Source organism: Ambystoma mexicanum, chromosome 10, assembly GCF_040938575.1.
Source record: "Ambystoma mexicanum isolate Mex_15411 chromosome 10, UKY_AmexF1_1, whole genome shotgun sequence".
NCBI classification, from domain to species: domain Eukaryota; kingdom Metazoa; phylum Chordata; class Amphibia; order Caudata; family Ambystomatidae; genus Ambystoma; species Ambystoma mexicanum.
In genome coordinates, this window is record NC_090932.1 from 49038456 (window position 1) to 49061134 (window position 22679).

The following is a 22679-nucleotide window of genomic DNA, read 5'->3' on the forward strand; positions in this document are numbered from 1 at the left end:
AGCAGTTGGTAGCTAATGTATATAGTACCGCTATCACCAGGAATCCAGCGTCAGAGCCCTTAGTAACTGGTGGATATAATGCCACTATCACCAGGAATCCAGTTTCAGCCCCCTTGCTAACTAATGGATATAGCACCGCTATCACCAGGAAAACAGTTTCAGAGCCCTGCGTAACTGCTGCATGTAGCGCTGTTACCACCAGGAATCCAGCTTCAGAGTCCTTGGTAACTGATGAATATAGCGCTGCTATCACCAGGAATCCAGCTTCAGAGCCCTTTGTAACTGATGGATATAGTACCGCTATCACCAGGAATCCAGCGTCAGAGCCCTTAGTAACTGGTGGATATAATGCCACTATCACCAGGAAAACAGTTTCAGCCCCCTTGGTAACTGATGGATATAGCACTGCTATCACCAGGAATCCAGCTTCAGAGCCCTGTGTAACTGATGAATATAGCACTGCTATCACCAGGAATCCAGCTTCAGAGCCCTTTGTAACTGATGGATATAGTACCGCTATCACCAGGAATTCAGCTTCAGAGCAGTTGGTAGCTAATGGATACAGTATTCCAATCACCAGGAATCCAGCGTCAGAGCCCTTAGTAACTAATGGATATAGTGCCGCTTTCACCAGTAAAACAGTTTCAGAGCCCTTGGTAACTGATGGATATAATGCCGCTTTCACCAGGAATCCAGCTTTAGAGTCCTTGGTAACTGATGAATATAGCGCTGCTATCACCAGGAATCCAGCTACAGAGCCCTTTGTAACTGATGGATATAGCACTGCTATCACCAGGAAAACAGTTTCGGAGCCCTGCGTAACTGCTGCATGTAGCGCTGTTACCACCAGGAATCCAGCTTCAGAGTCCTTGGTAACTGATGAATATAGCGCTGCTATCACCAGGAATCCAGCTTCAGAGCCCTTTGTAACTGATGGATATAGTACCGCTATCACCAGGAATCCAGCGTCAGAGCCCTTAGTAACTGGTGGATATAATGCCACTATCACCAGGAAAATAGTTTCAGCCCCCTTGGTAACTGATGGATATAGCACTGCTATCACCAGGAATCCAGCTTCAGAGCCCTTTGTAACTGATGGATATAGTACCGCTATCACCAGGAATCCAGCGTCAGAGCCCTTAGTAACTGGTGGATATAATGCCACTATCACCAGGAATCCAGTTTCAGCCCCCTTGGTAACTAATGGATATAGCATCGCTATCACCAGGAAAACAGTTTCAGAGCCCTGCGTAACTGCTGCATGTAGCGCTGTTACCACCAGGAATCCAGCTTCAGAGTCCTTGGTAACTGATGAATATAGCGCTGCTATCACCAGGAATCCAGCTACAGAGCCCTTTGTAACTGATGGATATAGTACCGCTATCACCAGGAATCCAGCGTCAGAACCCTTAGTAACTGGTGGATATAATGCCACTATCACCAGGAATCCAGTTTCAGCCCCCTTGGTAACTAATGGATATAGCACCGCTATCACCAGGAAAACAGTTTCAGCCCCCTTGGTAACTGATGGATATAGCACTGCTATCACCAGGAATCCAGCTTCAGAGCCCTGTGTAGCTGCTGCTTCTAGCGCTGTTACCACCAGGAATCCAGCTTCAGAGTCCTTGGTAACTGATGAATATAGCGCTGCTATCACCAGGAATCCAGCTTCAGAGCCCTTTGTAACTGATGGATATAGTACCGCTATCACCAGGAATTCAGCTTCAGAGCAGTTGGTAGCTAATGGATACAGTACCGCAATCACCAGGAATCCAGCGTCAGAGCCCTTAGTAACTAATGGATATAGTGCCGCTTTCACCAGGAAAACAGTTTCAGAGCCCTTGGTAACTGATGGATATACTGCCGCTTTCACCAGGAATCCAGTTTCAGAGCCCTTGGTAACTGATCGATATACTGCTGCTACCCCCAGGAATCCAGGTTCAGAGCCCTTGGTAAGTAATGGATATAGTGCATTTTCACCAGGAATCCAGTTTCAGAGCCCTTGGTAACTGATGGATATACTGCTGCTACCCCCAGGAATCCAGGTTCAGAGCCCTTGGTAAGTAATGGATATAGTGCATTTTCACCAGGAATCCAGTTTCAGAGCCCTTGGTAACTGATGGATATAGTGCCACTTTCACCTGGAATCCAGTTTCAGCGTCCTTGGTAACTAATGGACATAGCACCACTATCACCAGGAAAACAGTTTCAGAGCCCTTGGTAACTGATGGATATAGTGCGGCTATCACCAGGAATTCAGCTTCAGAGCCCTTGGTAACTGATGGATATAGTGCCGCAACGCCCAGCAATCCAGCATCAGAGCCCTTAGTAACTGATGGATATAGTGCCACTATCACCAGGAATTCAGCTTCAGAGCCCTTGGTAATTGATGGATATAGTGCTGCTACGCCCAGTAATCCAGCGTCAGAGCCCTTAGTAACTGATGGATATAGTGCCACTATCACCAGGAATCCAGTTTCAGAGTCCTTTGTAACTGATGAATATAGCACTGCTATCACCAGGAATCCAGCTTCAGAGCCCTTTGTAACTGACGGATATAGTGCCACTATCACCAGGAATCCAGCGTCAGAGCCCTTAGTAACTGATGGATATAGTGCCACTATCACCAGGAATCCAGTTTCAGAGTCCTTTGTAACTGATGAATATAGCACTGCTATTACCAGGAATCCAGCGTCAGAGCCCTTGGTAACTGATGGATATGGTGCTGCTATCACCAGGAATCCAGCTTCAGAGCCCTTGGTAACTGCTGCATGTAGCGCTGTTACCACCAGGAATACAGCTTCAGAGTCCTTGGTAACTGATGAATATAGCGCTGCTATCACCAGGAATCCAGCTTCAGAGCCCTTTGTAACTGATGGATGTAGCACTGCTATCACAAGGAATTCAGCTTCAGAGCAGTTGGTAGCTAATGGATACAGTACCGCAATCACCAGGAATCCAGCGTCAGAGCCCTTGGTAACTGATGGATATAGTGCCACTTTCACCTGGAATCCAGTTTCAGAGCCCTTGGTAACTGATGGATATAGTGCCACTTTCACCTGGAATCCAGTTTCAGAGCCCTTGGTAACTGATGGATATAGTGCCATTTTCACCTGGAATCCAGTTTCAGAGCCCTTGGTAACTGATGGATATAGTGCCACTTTCACCTGGAATCCAGTTTCAGAGCCCTTGGTAACTGATGGATATAGTGCCACTTTCACGTGGAATCCAGTTTCAGAGCCCTTGGTAACTAATGGATAGAGTGCCACTTTCACCTGGAATCCAGTTTCAGAGCCCTTGGTAACTGATGGACATAGTGCCACTTTCACCTGGAATCCAGTTTCAGAGCCCTTGGTAACTGATGGATATAGTGCCGCTACCCCCAGGAATCCAGGTTCAGAGCCCTTGGTAAGTAATGGATATAGTGCCGCTTTCACCAGGAATGCAGTTTCAGAGCCCTTGGTAACTGATGGATATAGTGCCACTTTCACGTGGAATCCAGTTTCAGAGCCCTTGGTAACTGATGGATATAGTGCGCTTTCACCAGGAATCCAGTTTCAGAGCCCTTGGTAACTGATGGATATAGTGCCGCTTTCACCAGGAATCCAGTTTCACAGCCCTTGGCAACTGATGGATATAGTGCCACTTTCACCTGGAATCCAGTTGCAGAGCCCTTAGTAACTGATGGATATAGCACCACTATCACCAGGAAAACAGTTTCAGAGCCCTTGGTAACTGATGGATATAGTGCTGCTACCCCCAGTAACCCAGCATCAGAGCCCTTAGTAACTGATGGATATAGTGCCACTATCACCAGGAATCCAGTTTCAGCCCCCTTGGTAACTAATGGATATAGTGCCGCTTTCACCAGGAATCCAGTTTCAGAGCCCTTGGTAACTGATGGATATAGTGCCACTTTCACGTGGAATCCAGTTTCAGAGCCCTCGGTAACTGATGGATATAGTGCGCTTTCACCAGGAATCCAGTTTCAGAGCCCTTGGTAACTGATGGATATAGTGCCGCTTTCACCAGGAATCCAGTTTCAGAGCCCTTGGTAACTGATGGGTATAGTGCCACTTTCACCTGGAATCCAGTTGCAGAGCCCTTAGTAACTGATGGATATAGCACCACTATCACCAGGAATCCAGTTTCAAAGCCCTTGCTAACTGATGGATATAGTGCCACTTTCACCTGGAATCCAGTTGCAGAGCCCTTAGTAACTGATGGATATAGCACCACTATCACCATGAATTCAGCTTCAGAGCCCTTAGTAACTGATGGATATAGTGCCGCTACCCCCAGTAACCCAGCATCAGAGCCCTTAGTAACTGATGGATATAGTGGCACTATCACCAGGAATCCAGTTTCAGCCCCCTTGTTAACTAATGGATATAGTGCCGCTTTCACCAGGAAAACAGTTTCAGAGCCCTTGGTAACTGATGGATATAGTGTCGCTACCCCCAGGAATCCAGCATCAGAGCCCTTAGTAACTGATGGATATAGTGCCACTATCACCAGGAATCCAGTTTCAGCCCACTTGGTAACTGATGGATATAGTGTCGCTACCCCCAGGAATCCAGCATCAGAGCCCTTAGTAACTAATGGATATAGTGCCACTATCACCAGGAATCCAGGTTCAGAGCCCTTGGTAACTAATGGATATAGTGTCACTTTCACGTGGAATCCAGCGTCAGAGCCCTTGGTAACTAATGGATATAGTGCTGCTATCACCATGAATTCAGCTTCAGAGCCCTTGGTAACTGATGGATATAGTGCTGCTACCCCCAGTAATCCAGCGTCAGAGCCCTTAGTAACTGATGGATATAGTGCCACTATCACCAGGAATCCAGTTTCAGAGCCCTTTGTAACTGATGAATATAGCGCTGCTATCACCAGGAATCCAGCTTCAGAGCCCTTTGTAACTGATGAATATAGCGCTGCCATCACCAGGAATTCAGCTTCAGAGCAGTTGGTAGCTAATGTATATAGTACCGCTATCACCAGGAATCCAGCGTCAGAGCCCTTAGTAACTGGTGGATATAATGCCACTATCACCAGGAATCCAGTTTCAGCCCCCTTGGTAACTAATGGATATAGCACCGCTATCACCAGGAAAACAGTTTCAGAGCCCTGCGTAACTACTGCATGTAGCGCTGTTACCACCAGGAATCCAGCTTCAGAGTCCTTGGTAACTGATGAATATAGCGCTGCTATCACCAGGAATCCAGCTTCAGAGCCCTTTGTAACTGATGGATATAGTACCGCTATCACCAGGAATCCAGCGTCAGAGCCCTTAGTAACTGGTGGATATAATGCCACTATCACCTGGAAAATAGTTTCAGCCCCCTTGGTAACTGATGGATATAGCACTGCTATCACCAGGAATCCAGCTTCAGAGCCCTTTGTAACTGATGGATATAGTACCGCTATCACCAGGAATCCAGCGTCAGGGCCCTTAGTAACTGGTGGATATAATGCCACTATCACCAGGAATCCAGTTTCAGCCCCCTTGGTAACTAATGGATATAGCACCGCTATCACCAGGAAAACAGTTTCAGAGCCCTGCGTAACTGCTGCATGTAGCGCTGTTACCACCAGGAATTCAGCTTCAGAGTCCTTGGTAACTGATGAATATAGCGCTGCTATCACCAGGAATCCAGCTTCAGAGCCCTTTGTAACTGATGGATATAGTACCGCTATCACCAGGAATCCAGCGTCAGAGCCCTTAGTAACTGGTGGATATAATGCCACTATCACCAGGAAAACAGTTTCAGCCCCCTTGGTAACTGATGGATATAGCACTGCTATCACCAGGAATCCAGCTTCAGAGCCCTGTGTAACTGATGAATATAGCACTGCTATCACCAGGAGTCCAGCTTCAGAGCCCTTTGTAACTGATGGATATAGTACCGCTATCACCAGGAATTCAGCTTCAGAGCAGTTGGTAGCTAATGGATACAGTATTCCAATCACCAGGAATCCAGCGTCAGAGCCCTTAGTAACTAATGGATATAGTGCCGCTTTCACCAGTAAAACAGTTTCAGAGCCCTTGGTAACTGATGGAGATAATGCCGCTTTCACCAGGAATCCAGCTTTAGAGTCCTTGGTAACTGATGAATATAGCGCTGCTATCACCAGGAATCCAGCTACAGAGCCCTTTGTAACTGATGGATATAGCACTGCTATCACCAGGAAAACAGTTTCGGAGCCCTGCGTAACTGCTGCATGTAGCGCTGTTACCACCAGGAATCCAGCTTCAGAGTCCTTGGTAACTGATGAATATAGCGCTGCTATCACCAGGAATCCAGCTTCAGAGCCCTTTGTAACTGATGGATATAGTACCGCTATCACCAGGAATCCAGCGTCAGAGCCCTTAGTAACTGGTGGATATAATGCCACTATCACCAGGAAAATAGTTTCAGCCCCCTTGGTAACTGATGGATATAGCATTGCTATCACCAGGAATCCAGCTTCAGAGCCCTTTGTAACTGATGGATATAGTACCGCTATCACCAGGAATCCAGCGTCAGAGCCCTTAGTAACTGGTGGATATAATGCCACTATCACCAGGAATCCAGTTTCAGCCCCCTTGGTAACTAATGGATATAGCACCGCTATCACCAGGAAAACAGTTTCAGAGCCCTGCGTAACTGCTGCATGTAGCGCTGTTACCACCAGGAATCCAGTTTCAGCCCCCTTGGTAACTAATGGATATAGTGCCGCTTCCACCAGGAAAACAGTTTCAGAGCCCTTGGTAACTGATGGATATAGTGTCGCTACCCCCAGGAATCCAGCATCAGAGCCCTTAGTAACTGATGGATATAGTGCCACTATCACCAGGAATCCAGGTTCAGAGCCCTTGGTAACTAATGGATATAGTGTCACTTTCACGTGGAATCCAGCGTCAGAGCCCTTGGTAACTAATGGATATAGTGCTGCTATCACCATGAATTCAGCTTCAGAGCCCTTGGTAACTGATGGATATAGTGCTGCTACCCCCAGTAATCCAGCGTCAGAGCCCTTAGTAACTGATGGATATAGTGCCACTATCACCAGGAATCCAGTTTCAGAGCCCTTTGTAACTGATGAATATAGCGCTGCTATCACCAGGAATCCAGCTTCAGAGCCCTTTGTAACTGATGAATATAGCGCTGCCATCACCAGGAATTCAGCTTCAGAGCAGTTGGTAGCTAATGTATATAGTACCGCTATCACCAGGAATCCAGCGTCAGAGCCCTTAGTAACTGGTGGATATAATGCCACTATCACCAGGAATCCAGTTTCAGCCCCCTTGGTAACTAATGGATATAGCACCGCTATCACCAGGAAAACAGTTTCAGAGCCCTGCGTAACTACTGCATGTAGCGCTGTTACCACCAGGAATCCAGCTTCAGAGTCCTTGGTAACTGATGAATATAGCGCTGCTATCACCAGGAATCCAGCTTCAGAGCCCTTTGTAACTGATGGATATAGTACCGCTATCACCAGGAATCCAGCGTCAGAGCCCTTAGTAACTGGTGGATATAATGCCACTATCACCTGGAAAATAGTTTCAGCCCCCTTGGTAACTGATGGATATAGCACTGCTATCACCAGGAATCCAGCTTCAGAGCCCTTTGTAACTGATGGATATAGTACCGCTATCACCAGGAATCCAGCGTCAGGGCCCTTAGTAACTGGTGGATATAATGCCACTATCACCAGGAATCCAGTTTCAGCCCCCTTGGTAACTAATGGATATAGCACCGCTATCACCAGGAAAACAGTTTCAGAGCCCTGCGTAACTGCTGCATGTAGCGCTGTTACCACCAGGAATTCAGCTTCAGAGTCCTTGGTAACTGATGAATATAGCGCTGCTATCACCAGGAATCCAGCTTCAGAGCCCTTTGTAACTGATGGATATAGTACCGCTATCACCAGGAATCCAGCGTCAGAGCCCTTAGTAACTGGTGGATATAATGCCACTATCACCAGGAAAACAGTTTCAGCCCCCTTGGTAACTGATGGATATAGCACTGCTATCACCAGGAATCCAGCTTCAGAGCCCTGTGTAACTGATGAATATAGCACTGCTATCACCAGGAATCCAGCTTCAGAGCCCTTTGTAACTGATGGATATAGTACCGCTATCACCAGGAATTCAGCTTCAGAGCAGTTGGTAGCTAATGGATACAGTATTCCAATCACCAGGAATCCAGCGTCAGAGCCCTTAGTAACTAATGGATATAGTGCCGCTTTCACCAGTAAAACAGTTTCAGAGCCCTTGGTAACTGATGGAGATAATGCCGCTTTCACCAGGAATCCAGCTTTAGAGTCCTTGGTAACTGATGAATATAGCGCTATCACCAGGAATCCAGCTACAGAGCCCTTTGTAACTGATGGATATAGCACTGCTATCACCAGGAAAACAGTTTCGGAGCCCTGCGTAACTGCTGCATGTAGCGCTGTTACCACCAGGAATCCAGCTTCAGAGTCCTTGGTAACTGATGAATATAGCGCTGCTATCACCAGGAATCCAGCTTCAGAGCCCTTTGTAACTGATGGATATAGTACCGCTATCACCAGGAATCCAGCGTCAGAGCCCTTAGTAACTGGTGGATATAATGCCACTATCACCAGGAAAATAGTTTCAGCCCCCTTGGTAACTGATGGATATAGCATTGCTATCACCAGGAATCCAGCTTCAGAGCCCTTTGTAACTGATGGATATAGTACCGCTATCACCAGGAATCCAGCGTCAGAGCCCTTAGTAACTGGTGGATATAATGCCACTATCACCAGGAATCCAGTTTCAGCCCCCTTGGTAACTAATGGATATAGCACCGCTATCACCAGGAAAACAGTTTCAGAGCCCTGCGTAACTGCTGCATGTAGCGCTGTTACCACCAGGAATCCAGTTTCAGCCCCCTTGGTAACTAATGGATATAGTGCCGCTTCCACCAGGAAAACAGTTTCAGAGCCCTTGGTAACTGATGGATATAGTGTCGCTACCCCCAGGAATCCAGCATCAGAGCCCTTAGTAACTGATGGATATAGTGCCACTATCACCAGGAATCCAGTTTCAGCCCACTTGGTAACTGATGGATATAGTGTCGCTACCCCCAGGAATCCAGCATCAGAGCCCTTAGTAACTAATGGATATAGTGCCACTATCACCAGGAATCCAGGTTCAGAGCCCTTGGTAACTAATGGATATAGTGCCACTTTCACGTGGAATCCAGCGTCAGAGCCCTTGGTAACTAATGGATATAGTGCTGCTATCACCATGAATTCAGCTTCAGAGCCCTTGGTAACTGATGGATATAGTGCTGCTACCCCCAGTAATCCAGCGTCAGAGCCCTTAGTAACTGATGGATATAGTGCCACTATCACCAGGAATCCAGTTTCAGAGCCCTTTGTAACTGATGAATATAGCGCTGCTATCACCAGGAATCCAGCTTCAGAGCCCTTTGTAACTGATGAATATAGCGCTGCCATCACCAGGAATTCAGCTTCAGAGCAGTTGGTAGCTAATGTATATAGTACCGCTATCACCAGGAATCCAGCGTCAGAGCCCTTAGTAACTGGTGGATATAATGCCACTATCACCAGGAATCCAGTTTCAGCCCCCTTGGTAACTAATGGATATAGCACCGCTATCACCAGGAAAACAGTTTCAGAGCCCTGCGTAACTGCTGCATGTAGCGCTGTTACCACCAGGAATCCAGTTTCAGCCCCCTTGGTAACTGATGGATATAGCACTGCTATCACCAGGAATCCAGCTTCAGATCCCTGTGTAACTGATGAATATAGCACTGCTATCACCAGGAATCCAGCTTCAGAGCCCTTTGTAACTGATGGATATAGTACCGCTATCACCAGGAATTCAGCTTCAGAGCAGTTGGTAGCTAATGGATACAGAATTCCAATCACCAGGAATCCAGCGTCAGAGCCCTTAGTAACTAATGGATATAGTGCCGCTTTCACCAGTAAAACAGTTTCAGAGCCCTTGGTAACTGATGGATATAATGCCGCTTTCACCAGGAATCCAGATTTAGAGTCCTTGGTAACTGATGAATATAGCGCTGCTATCACCAGGAATCCAGCTACAGAGCCCTTTGTAACTGATGGATATAGCACTGCTATCACCAGGAAAACAGTTTCGGAGCCCTGCGTAACTGCTGCATGTAGCGCTGTTACCACCAGGAATCCAGCTTCAGAGTCCTTGGTAACTGATGAATATAGCGCTGCTATCACCAGGAATCCAGCTTCAGAGCCCTTTGTAACTGATGGATATAGTACCGCTATCACCAGGAATCCAGCGTCAGAGCCCTTAGTAACTGGTGGATATAATGCCACTATCACCAGGAAAATAGTTTCAGCCCCCTTGGTAACTGATGATAATATCGCTGCTATCACCAGGAATCCAGCTTCAGAGCCCTTTGTAACTGATGGATATAGTACCGCTATCACCAGGAATCCAGCGTCAGAGCCCTTAGTAACTGGTGGATATAATGCCACTATCACCAGGAATCCAGTTTCAGCCCCCTTGGTAACTAATGGATATAGCACCGCTATCACCAGGAAAACAGTTTCAGAGCCCTGCGTAACTGCTGCATGTAGCGCTGTTACCACCAGGAATCCAGCTTCAGAATCCTTGGTAACTGATGAATATAGCGCTGCTATCACCAGGAATCCAGCTTCAGAGCCCTTTGTAACTGATGGATATAGTACCGCTATCACCGGGAATTCAGCTTCAGAGCAGTTGGTAGCTAATGGATACAGTACCGCAATCACCAGGAATCCAGCGTCAGAGCCCTTAGTAACTAATGGATATAGTGCCGCTTTCACCAGGAAAACAGTTTCAGAGCCCTTGGTAACTGATGGATATAGCACTGCTATCACCAGGAATCCAGCTTCAGAGCCCTGTGTAGCTGCTGCTTCTAGCGCTGTTACCACCAGGAATCCAGCTTCAGAGTCCTTGGTAACTGATGAATATAGCGCTGCTATCACCAGGAATCCAGCTTCAGAGCCCTTTGTAACTGATGGATATAGTACCGCTATCACCGGGAATTCAGCTTCAGAGCAGTTGGTAGCTAATGGATACAGTACCGCAATCACCAGGAATCCAGCGTCAGAGCCCTTAGTAACTAATGGATATAGTGCCGCTTTCACCAGGAAAACAGTTTCAGAGCCCTTGGTAACTGATGGATATACTGCCGCTTTCACCAGGAATCCAGTTTCAGAGCCCTTGGTAACTGTTGGATATACTGCTGCTACCCCCAGGAATCCAGGTTCAGAGCCCTTGGTAAGTAATGGATATAGTGCATTTTCACCAGGAATCCAGTTTCAGAGCCCTTGGTAACTGATGGATATAGTGCCACTTTCACCTGGAATCCAGTTTCAGCGTCCTTGGTAACTAATGGACATAGCACCGCTATCACCAGGAAGACAGTTTCAGAGCCCTTGGTAACTGATGGATATAGCACCACTATCACCAGGAAAACAGTTTCAGAGCCCTTGGTAACTGATGGATATAGTGCGGCTATCACCAGGAATTCAGCTTCAGAGCCCTTGGTAACTGATGGATATAGTGCCGCAACGCCCAGCAATCCAGCATCAGAGCCCTTAGTAACTGATGGATATAGTGCCACTATCACCAGGAATCCAGTTTCAGCGTCCTTGGTAACTGATGGATATAGCACCGCTATCAGCAGGAAAACAGTTTCAGAGCCCTTGGTAACTGATGGATATAGCACCACTATCACCAGGAAAACAGTTTCAGCGTCCTTGGTAACTGATGGATATAGAGCCGCTATCACCAGGAAAACAGTTTCAGAGCCCTTGGTAACTGATGGATATAGCACCACTATCACCAGGAAAACAGTTTCAGAGCCCTTGGTAACTGATGGATATAGTGCTGCTATCACCAGGAATTCAGCTTCAGAGCCCTTGGTAACTGATGGATATAGTGCCACTACGCCCAGTAATCCAGCGTCAGAGCCCTTAGTAACTGATGTATATAGTGCCACTATCACCAGGAATCGAGTTTCAGAGCCCTTTGTAACTGATGAATATAGCACTGCTATCACCAGGAATCCAGCTTCGGAGCCCTTTGTAACTGACGGATGTAGCACTGCTATCACCAGGAATTCAGCTTCACAGCAGTTGGTAGCTAATGTATATAGTACCGCTATCACCAGGAATCCAGCGTCAGATCCCTTAGTAACTGGTGGATATAATGCCACTATCACCAGGAATCCAGTTTCATCCACCTTGGTAACTAATGGATATAGCACCGCTATCACCAGGAAAACAGTTTCAGAGCCCTTGGTAACTGATGGATATAGCACTGCTATCACCAGGAATCCAGCGTCAGAGCCCTTGGTAACTGATGGATATGGTGCTGCTATCACCAGGAATCCAGCTTCAGAGCCCTTGGTAACGGCTGCATGTAGCGCTGTTACCACCAGGAATACAGTTTCAGAGCCCTTGGTAACTGATGGATATAGCACTGCTATCACCAGGAATCCAGCGTCAGAGCCCTTGGTAACTGATGGATATGGTGCCACTATCACCAGGAATCCAGTTTCAGCCCCCTTGGTAACTAATGGATATAGCACCGCTATCACCAGGAAAACAGTTTCAGAGCCCTTGGTAACTGATGGATATAGCACTGCTATCACCAGGAATCCAGCGTCAGAATCCTTGGTAAATGATGGATATCGTGCTGCTATGACCAGGAATCCAGCTTCAGAGCCCTTTGTAACTGATGAATATAGCGCTGCTATCACCAGGAATCCAGCTTCAGAGCCCTTTGTAACTGATGGATATAGCACTGCTATCACCAGGAATTCAGCTTCAGAGCAGTTGGTAGCTAATGGATACAGTACCGCAATCACCAAGAATCCAGCTTCAGAGCCCTTAGTAACTAATGGATATAGTGCCGCTTTCACCAGGAATCCAGTTTCAGAGCCCTTGGTAACTGATGGATATAGTGCTGCTTTCACCAGGAATCCAGTTTCAGAGCCCTTGGTAACTGATGGATATAGTGCTGCTTTCACCAGGAATCCAGTTTCAGAGCCCTTGGTAACTGATGGATATAGTGCCGCTTTCACCAGGAATCCAGTTTCAGAGCCCTTGGTAACAGATGGATATAGTGCCACTTTCACCTGGAATCCAGTTTCAGAGCCCTTGGTACCTGATGGATATGGTGCCGCTACCCCCAGGAATCCAGGTTCAGAGCCCTTGGTAAGTAATGGATATAGTGCTGCTTTCACCAGGAATCCAGTTTCAGAGCCCTTGGTAACTGATGGATATAGTGCCACTTTGACGTGGAATCCAGTTTCAGAGCCCTTGGTAACTGATGGATATAGTGCCACTTTCACGTGGAGTCCAGTTTCAGAGCCGTTAATAACTGATGGATATAGTGCTGCTACCCCAGGAATCCAGTTTCAGAGCCCTTGGTAACTGATGGATATAGTGTCGCTTTCACCAGGAATCCAGTTTCAGAGCCCTTGGTAACTGATGGATATAGTGCCACTTTCACGTGGAATCCAGTTTCAGAGCCCTTGGTAACTGATGGATATAGTGCCGCTACCCCCAGTAACCCAGCATCAGAGCCCTTAGTAACTGATGGATATAGTGCCACTATCACCAGGAATCCAGTTTCAGCCCCCTTGGTAACTAATGGATATAGTGCCGCTTTCACCAAGGAAAACAGTTTCAGAGCCCTTGGTAACTGATGGATATAGTGCCGCTAACCCCAGGAATCCAGCTTCAGAGCCCTTGGTAAATAAAGGATATAGAGCCGCTTTCACCAGGAATCCAGTTTCAGAGCCCTTGGTAACTGATGGATATAGTGCCACTTTCACCTGGAATCAGTTTCAGAGCCCTTGGTAACTGATGGATATAGTGCCACTATCACCAGGAATCCAATTTCAGAGCCCTTGGTAACTGATGGATATGGAGCTGCTATCACCAGGAATCCAGTTTCAGAGCCCTTGGTAACTAATGGATATGGAGCTGCTATCACCAGGAATCCAGCTTCAGAGCCCTTGGTAACTGCTCCGTGTAGCGCTGTTACCACCAGGAATACAGCTTCAGAGTCCTGGGTAACTGATGGATATGGTGCTGCTATCACCAGGAATCCAGCTTCAGAGTCCTTGGTAACTGATGGAAATAGCACTGCTATCACCAGGAATTCAGCTTCAGAGCAGTTGGTAGCTAATGGATACAGTACCGCAATCACCAGGAATCCAGCGCCAGAGCCCTTAGTAACTAATGGATATAGTGCCTCTTTCACCAGGAATCCAGTTTCAGAGCCCTTGGTAACTGATGGATATAGTGCCACTATCACCAGGAAAACAGTTTCAGAGTCCTTGGTAACTGATGGATATAGTGCCACTATCACCAGGAATCCAATTTCAGAGCCCTTGGTAACTGATGGATATGGAGCTGCTATCACCAGGAATCCAGTTTCAGAGCCCTTGGTAACTGATGGATATAGTGCCACTTTCACCTGGAATCAGTTTCAGATCCCTTGGTAACTGATGGATATAGTGCCACTATCACCAGGAATCCAATTTCAGCCCCCTTGGAAACGAATGGATATAGAACCGCTATCACCAGGAAAAAAGTTTCAGAGCCCTTGGTAACTGATGGATATAGTGCCGCTTTCACCAGGAATCCAGTTTCAGAGCCCTTGGTAACTGATGGATATGGAGCTGCTATCACCAGGAATCCAGTTTCAGAGCCCTTGGTAACTAATGGATATGGAGCTGCTATCACCAGGAATCCAGCTTCAGAGCCCTTGGTAACTGCTCCGTGTAGCGCTGTTACCACCAGGAATACAGCTTCAGAGTCCTGGGTAACTGATGGATATGGTGCTGCTATCACCAGGAATCCAGCTTCAGAGTCCTTGGTAATTGATGGAAATAGCACTGCTATCACCAGGAATTCAGCTTCAGAGCAGTTGGTAGCTAATGGATACAGTACCGCAATCACCAGGAATCCAGCGCCAGAGCCCTTAGTAACTAATGGATATAGTGCCTCTTTCACCATGGAATCCAGTTTCAGAGCCCTTGGTAACTGATGGATGTAGTGCTGCTACCCCCAGGAATCCAGGTTCAGAGCCCTTGGTAACTAATGGATATAGTGCCACTTTCACCTGGAATCCAGTTTCAGAGCCCTTGGTAACTGATGGATATAGTGCCACTATCACCAGGAAAACAGTTTCAGAGTCCTTGGTAACTGATGGATACAGTACCGCAATCACCAGGAATCCAGCGCCAGAGCCCTTAGTAACTAATGGATATAGTGCCTCTTTCACCAGGAATCCAGTTTCAGAGCCCTTGGTAACTGATGGATGTAGTGCTGCTACCCCCAGGAATCCAGGTTCAGAGCCCTTGGTAACTAATGGATATAGTGCCACTTTCACCTGGAATCCAGTTTCAGAGCCCTTGGTAACTGATGGATATAGTGCCACTATCACCAGGAAAACAGTTTCAGAGTCCTTGGTAACTGATGGATATAGTGCCGCTTTCAACAGGAAAACAGTTTCAGAGTCCTTGGTAACTGATGGATATGGAGCTGCTATCACCAGGAATCCAGTTTCAGAGCCCTTGGTAACTGATGGATATAGTGCCACTTTCACCTGGAATCAGTTTCAGAGCCCTTGGTAACTGATGGATATAGTGCCACTATCACCAGGAATCCAATTTCAGCCCCCTTGGAAACGAATGGATATAGTGCCACTATCACCAGGAATCCAGTTTCAGGCCCCTTGGTAACTAATGGATATAGTGCCGCTTTCACCAGGAAAACAGTTTCAGAGCCTTTGGTAACTGATGGATATAGCACTGCTATCACCAGGAATCCAGCTTCAGAGTCCTTGGTAACTGATGGATATGGTGCTGCTATCACCAGAAATCCAGCTTCAGAGCCCTTTGTAACTTATGGATATAGCACTGCTATCACCAGGAATTCAGCTTCAGAGCAGTTGGTAGCTAATGGATACAGTACCGCAATCACCAGGAATCCAGCGCCAGAGCCCTCAGTAACTAATGGATATAGTGCCGCTTTCACCAGGAATCCAGTTTCAGGGCCCTTTCTAACTGATGGATATAGCACTGCTTTCACCAGGAATCCAGTTTCAGAGCCCTTGGTAACTGATGGATATAGTGCCACTTTCACGTGGAATCCAGTTTCAGAGCCCTTGGTAACTGATGGATATAGTGCCGCTACCCCCAGTTACCCAGCATCAGAGCCCTTAGTAACTGATGGATATAGTGCCACTATCACCAGGAATCCAGTTTCAGCCCCCTTGGTAACTAATGGATATAGTGCCGCTTTAACCAGGAAAACAGATTCAGAGCCCTTGGTAACTGATGGATATAGTGCCGCTTTCACCAGGAATCCAGTTTCAGAGCCCTTGGTAACTGATGGATATAGTGCCACTTTCACCTGGAATCCAGTTTCAGAGCCCTTGGTAACTGATGGATATAGTGTCGCTACCCCCAGGAATCCAGGTTCAGAGCCCTTGGTAAGTAATGGATATAGTGCCGCTTTCACCAGGAATCCAGTTTCAGAGCCCTTGGTAACTGATGGATATAGTGCCACTTTCACGTGGAATCCAGTTTCAGAGCCCTTGGTAACTGATGGATATAGTGCCGCTACCCCAGGAATCCAGTTTCAGAGCCCTTGGTAACTGATGGATATAGTGCCACTTTCACGTGGAATCCAGTTTCAGAGCCCTTGGTAACTGATGGATATAGTGCCGCTACCCCAGGAATCCAGTTTCAGAGCCCTTGGTAACTGATGGATATAGTGCCGCTTTCACCAGGAATCCAGTTTCAGAGCCCTTGGTAACTGATGGATATAGTGCCACTTTCACATGGAATCCAGTTTCAGAGCCCTTGGTAACTGATGGATATAGTGCTGCTAACCCCAGGAATCCAGCTTCAGAGCCCTTGGTAAATAATGGATATAGAGCCGCTTTCACGAGGAATCCAGTTTCACAGCCCTTGGTAACTGATGGATATAGTGCCACTTTCTCCTGGAATCCAGTTTCAGAGCCCTTGGTAACTGATGGATATAGTGCCGCTACCCCCAGTAATCCAGCGTCAGAGCCCTTAGTAACTGGTGGATATAATGCCACTATCACCAGGATTCCAGTTTTAGCCCTCTTGGTAACTAATGGATATAGCACCGCTATCACCAGGAAAACAGTTTCAGGGCCCTTGGTAACTGATGGATATAGCACTGCTGTCACCAGGAATCCAGCTTCAGAGCCCTTGGTAACTGATGGATATGGAGCTGCTATCACCAGGAATCCAGCTTCAGAGCCCTCGGTAACTGCTGCATGTAGCGCTGTTACCACCAGGAATACAGCTTCAGAGCCTTGGTAACTGAAGGATATGGTGCTGCTATCACCAGGAATCCAGCTTCAGAGCCCTTTGTAACTGATGGATATAGCACTGCTATCACCAGGAATTCAGCTTCAGAGCAGTTGGTAGCTAATGGATGCAGTACCGCAATCACCAGGAATCCAGCGCCAGAGCCCTTAGTAACTCATGGATATAGTGCCGCTTTCACCAGGAATCCAGTTTCAGAGCCCTTGGTAACTGATGGATATAGTGCCGCTACCCCCAGGAATCCAGGTTCAGAGCCCTTGGTAAGTAATGGATATAGTGCCGCTTTCAACAGGAATCCAGTTTCAGAGCCATTGGTAACTTATGGATATAGTGCCACTTTCACCTGGAATCCAGTTTCAGAGTCCTTGGTAACTAATGGATATAGTGCCACTTTCACCTGGAATCCAGTTTCAGAGTCCTTGGTAACTGATGGATATAGTGCCGCTTTCAACAGGAAAACAGTTTCAGAGTCCTTGGTAACTGATGGATATAGTGCTGCTACCCCCAGGAATCCAGGTTCAGAGCCCTTGGTAACTGATGGATATAGTGCTGCTACCCCCAGTAACCCAGCATCAGAGCCCTTAGTAACTGATGGATATATTGCCACTATCACCAGGAATCCAGTTTCAGCCCCCTTGGTAACTAATGGATATAGTGCCGCTTTCACCAGGAAAACAGTTCCAGAGCCCTTGGTAACTGATGGATATAGCACTGCTATCACCAGGAATCCAGCTTCAGAGCCCTTGGTAACTGATGGATATGGAGCTGCTATCACCAGGAATCCAGCTTCAGAGCCCTTTGGTAACTGATGGATATAGCACTTCTATCACCAGGAATCCAGCTTCAGAGTCCTTGGTAACTGATGGATATGGTGCTGCTATCACCAGAAATCCAGCTTCAGAGCCCTTTGTAACTTATGGATATAGCACTGCTATCACCAGGAATTCAGCTTCAGAGCAGTTGGTAGCTAATGGATACAGTACCGCAATCACCAGGAATCCAGCGCCAGAGCCCTTAGTAACTAATGGATATAGTGCCGCTTTCACCAGGAATCCAGTTTCAGGGCCCTTTCTAACTGATGGATATAGCACTGCTTTCACCAGGAATCCAGTTTCAGAGCCCTTGGTAACTGATGGATATAGTGCCACTTTCACGTGGAATCCAGTTTCAGAGCCCTTGGTAACTGATGGATATAGTGCCGCTACCCCCAGTTACCCAGCATCAGAGCCCTTAGTAACTGATGGATATAGTGCCACTATCACCAGGAATCCAGTTTCAGCCCCCTTGGTAACTAATGGATATAGTGCCGTTTTAACCAGGAAAACAGATTCAGAGCCCTTGGTAACTGATGGATATAGTGCCGCTTTCACCAGGAATCCAGTTTCAGAGCCCTTGGTAACTGATGGATATAGTGCCACTTTCACCTGGAATCCAGTTTCAGAGCCCTTGGTAACTGATGGATATAGTGTCGCTACCCCCAGGAATCCAGGTTCAGAGCCCTTGGTAAGTAATGGATATAGTGCCGCTTTCACCAGGAATCCAGTTTCAGAGCCCTTGGTAACTGATGGATATAGTGCCACTTTCACGTGGAATCCAGTTTCAGAGCCCTTGGTAACTGATGGATATAGTGCCGCTACCCCAGGAATCCAGTTTCAGAGCCCTTGGTAACTGATGGATATAGTGCCACTTTCACGTGGAATCCAGTTTCAGAGCCCTTGGTAACTGATGGATATAGTGCCGCTACCCCAGGAATCCAGTTTCAGAGCCCTTGGTAACTGATGGATATAGTGCCGCTTTCACCAGGAATCCAGTTTCAGAGCCCTTGGTAACTGATGGATATAGTGCCACTTTCACATGGAATCCAGTTTCAGAGCCCTTGGTAACTGATGGATATAGTGCTGCTAACCCCAGGAATCCAGCTTCAGAGCCCTTGGTAAATAATGGATATAGAGCCGCTTTCACGAGGAATCCAGTTTCACAGCCCTTGGTAACTGATGGATATAGTGCCACTTTCTCCTGGAATCCAGTTTCAGAGCCCTTGGTAACTGATGGATATAGTGCCGCTACCCCCAGTAATCCAGCGTCAGAGCCCTTAGTAACTGGTGGATATAATGCCACTATCACCAGGATTCCAGTTTTAGCCCTCTTGGTAACTAATGGATATAGCACCGCTATCACCAGGAAAACAGTTTCAGGGCCCTTGGTAACTGATGGATATAGCACTGCTGTCACCAGGAATCCAGCTTCAGAGCCCTTGGTAACTGATGGATATGGAGCTGCTATCACCAGGAATCCAGCTTCAGAGCCCTCGGTAACTGCTGCATGTAGCGCTGTTACCACCAGGAATACAGCTTCAGAGCCTTGGTAACTGAAGGATATGGTGCTGCAATCACCAGGAATCCAGCTTCAGAGCCCTTTGTAACTGATGGATATAGCACTGCTATCAGCAGGAATTCAGCTTCAGAGCGGTTGGTAGCTAATGGATGCAGTACCGCAATCACCAGGAATCCAGCGCCAGAGCCCTTAGTAACTCATGGATATAGTGCCGCTTTCACCAGGAATCCAGTTTCAGAGCCCTTGGTAACTGATGGATATAGTGCCGCTACCCCCAGGAATCCAGGTTCAGAGCCCTTGGTAAGTAATGGATATAGTGCCGCTTTCAACAGGAATCCAGTTTCAGAGCCATTGGTAACTTATGGATATAGTGCCACTTTCACCTGGAATCCAGTTTCAGAGTCCTTGGTAACTAATGGATATAGTGCCACTTTCACCTGGAATCCAGTTTCAGAGTCCTTGGTAACTGATGGATATAGTGCCGCTTTCAACAGGAAAACAGTTTCAGAGTCCTTGGTAACTGATGGATATAGTGCTGCTACCCCCAGGAATCCAGGTTCAGAGCCCTTGGTAACTGATGGATATAGTGCTGCTACCCCCAGTAACCCAGCATCAGAGCCCTTAGTAACTTATGGATATATTGCCACTATCACCAGGAATCCAGTTTCAGCCCCCTTGGTAACTAATGGATATAGTGCCGCTTTCACCAGGAAAACAGTTTCAGAGCCCTTGGTAACTGATGGATATAGCACTGCTATCACCAGGAATCCAGCTTCAGAGCCCTTGGTAACTGATGGATATGGAGCTGCTATCACCAGGAATCCAGCTTCAGAGCCCTTTGGTAACTGCTGCATGTAGCGCTGTTACCACCAGGAATACAGCTTCAGAGTCCTTGGTAACTGATGGATATGGTGCTGCTATCACCAGGAATCCAGGTTCAGAGCCCTTGGTAAGTAATGGATATAGTGCCGCTTTCACCAGGAGTCCAGTTTCAGAGCCCTTGGTAACTGATGGATATAGTGCCACTATCACCAGGAATCCAGTTTCAGCCCCCTTGGTAACTAATGGATATAGTGCCGCTTTCAACAGGAAAACAGTTTCAGAGTCCTTGGTAACTAATGGATATAGTGCCACTTTCACCTGGAATCCAGTTTCAGAGCCCTTGGTAACTCATGGATATAGTGCCGCTACCCCCAGGAATCCAGGTTCAGTGCCCTTGGTAACTGATGGATATAGTGCTGCTTTCAACAGGAAAACAGTTTCAGAGTCCTTGGTAACTAATGGATATAGTGCCACTTTCACCTGGAATCCAGTTTCAGAGCCCTTGGTAACTGATGGGTATAGTGCTGCTATCACCATGAATTCAGCTTCAGAGCCCTTGGTAACTGATGGATATAGTGCCGCTACCCCCAGTAACCCAGCATCAGAGCCCTTAGTAACTGATGGATATAGTGCCACTATCACCAGGAATTCAGCTTCAGAGCCCTTGGTAACTAAGGGATATAGTGCCGCTTTCACCAAGAAAACAGTTTCAGAGCCCTTGGTAACTGATGGATATAGTGCCACTTTCACCTGGAATCCAGTTTCAGAGCCCTTGGTAACTGATGGATATAGTGCAGCTACCCCCAGGAATCCAGGTTCAGAGCCCTTGGTAAGTAATGGATATAGTGCCGCTTTCACCTGGAATCCAGTTTCAGAGCCCTTGGTAACTGATGGATATAGTGCTGCTTTCAACAGGAAAACAGTTTCAGAGTCCTTGGTAACTAATGGATATAGTGCCACTTTCACCTGGAATCCAGTTTCAGAGTCCTTGGTAACTGATGGAAATAGTGCCGCTTTCAACAGGAAAACAGTTTCAGAGTCCTTGGTAACTGATGGATATAGTGCCGCTTTCAACAGAAAAACAGTTTCAGAGTCCTTGGTAACTAATGGATATAGTGCCACTTTCACCTGGAATCCAGTTTCAGAGCCCTTGGTAACTGATGGATATAGTGCTGCTATCACCATGAATTCAGCTTCAGAGCCCTTGGTAAATGATGGATATAGTGCCGCTACCCCCAGTAACCCAGCATCAGAGCCCTTAGTAACTGATGGATATAGTGCCACTATCACCAGGAATCCAGTTTCAGCCCCCTTGGTAACTAATGGATATAGTGCCGCTTTCACCAGGAAAACAGTTTTAGAGCCCTTGGTAACTGATGGATATAGTGCTGCTATCACCATGAATTCATCTTCAGAGCCCTTGGTAACTGATGGATATAGTGCCGCTACCCCCAGTAACCCAGCATCAGAGCCCTTAGTAACTGATGGATATAGTGCCACTATCACCAGGAATCCAGTTTCAGCCCCCTTGGTAACTAATGGATATAGTGCCGCTTTCACCAGGAAAACAGTTTCAGAGCCCTTGGTAACTGATGGATATAGTGCCGCTTTCACTAGGAATCTAGTTTCAGAGCCCTTGGTAACTGATGGATATAGCACTGCTATCACCAGGAATCCAGCTTCAGAGCCCTTGGTAACTGATGGATATGGAGCTGCTATCCCCAGTTACCCAGCATCAGAGCCCTTAGTAACTGATGGATATAGTGCCACTATCACCAGGAATCCAGTTTCAGCCCTCTTGGTAACTAATGGATATAGTGCCGCTTTCACCAGGAAAACAGATTCAGAGCCCTTGGTAACTGATGGATATAGTGCCGCTACCCCCAGTAATCCAGCGTCACAGCCCTTAGTAACTGATGGATATAGTGACACTATCACCAGGAATCCACTTTCAGAGCCCTTTGTAACTGATGAATATAGCACTGCTATCACCAGGAATCCAGCTTCAGAGCCCTTGGTAACTGATGGATATGGTGCTGCTATGACCAGGAATCCAGCTTCAGAGCCCTTTGTAACCGTTGAATATAGCGCTGCTATCACCAGGAATCCAGCTTCAGAGCCCTTTGTAAC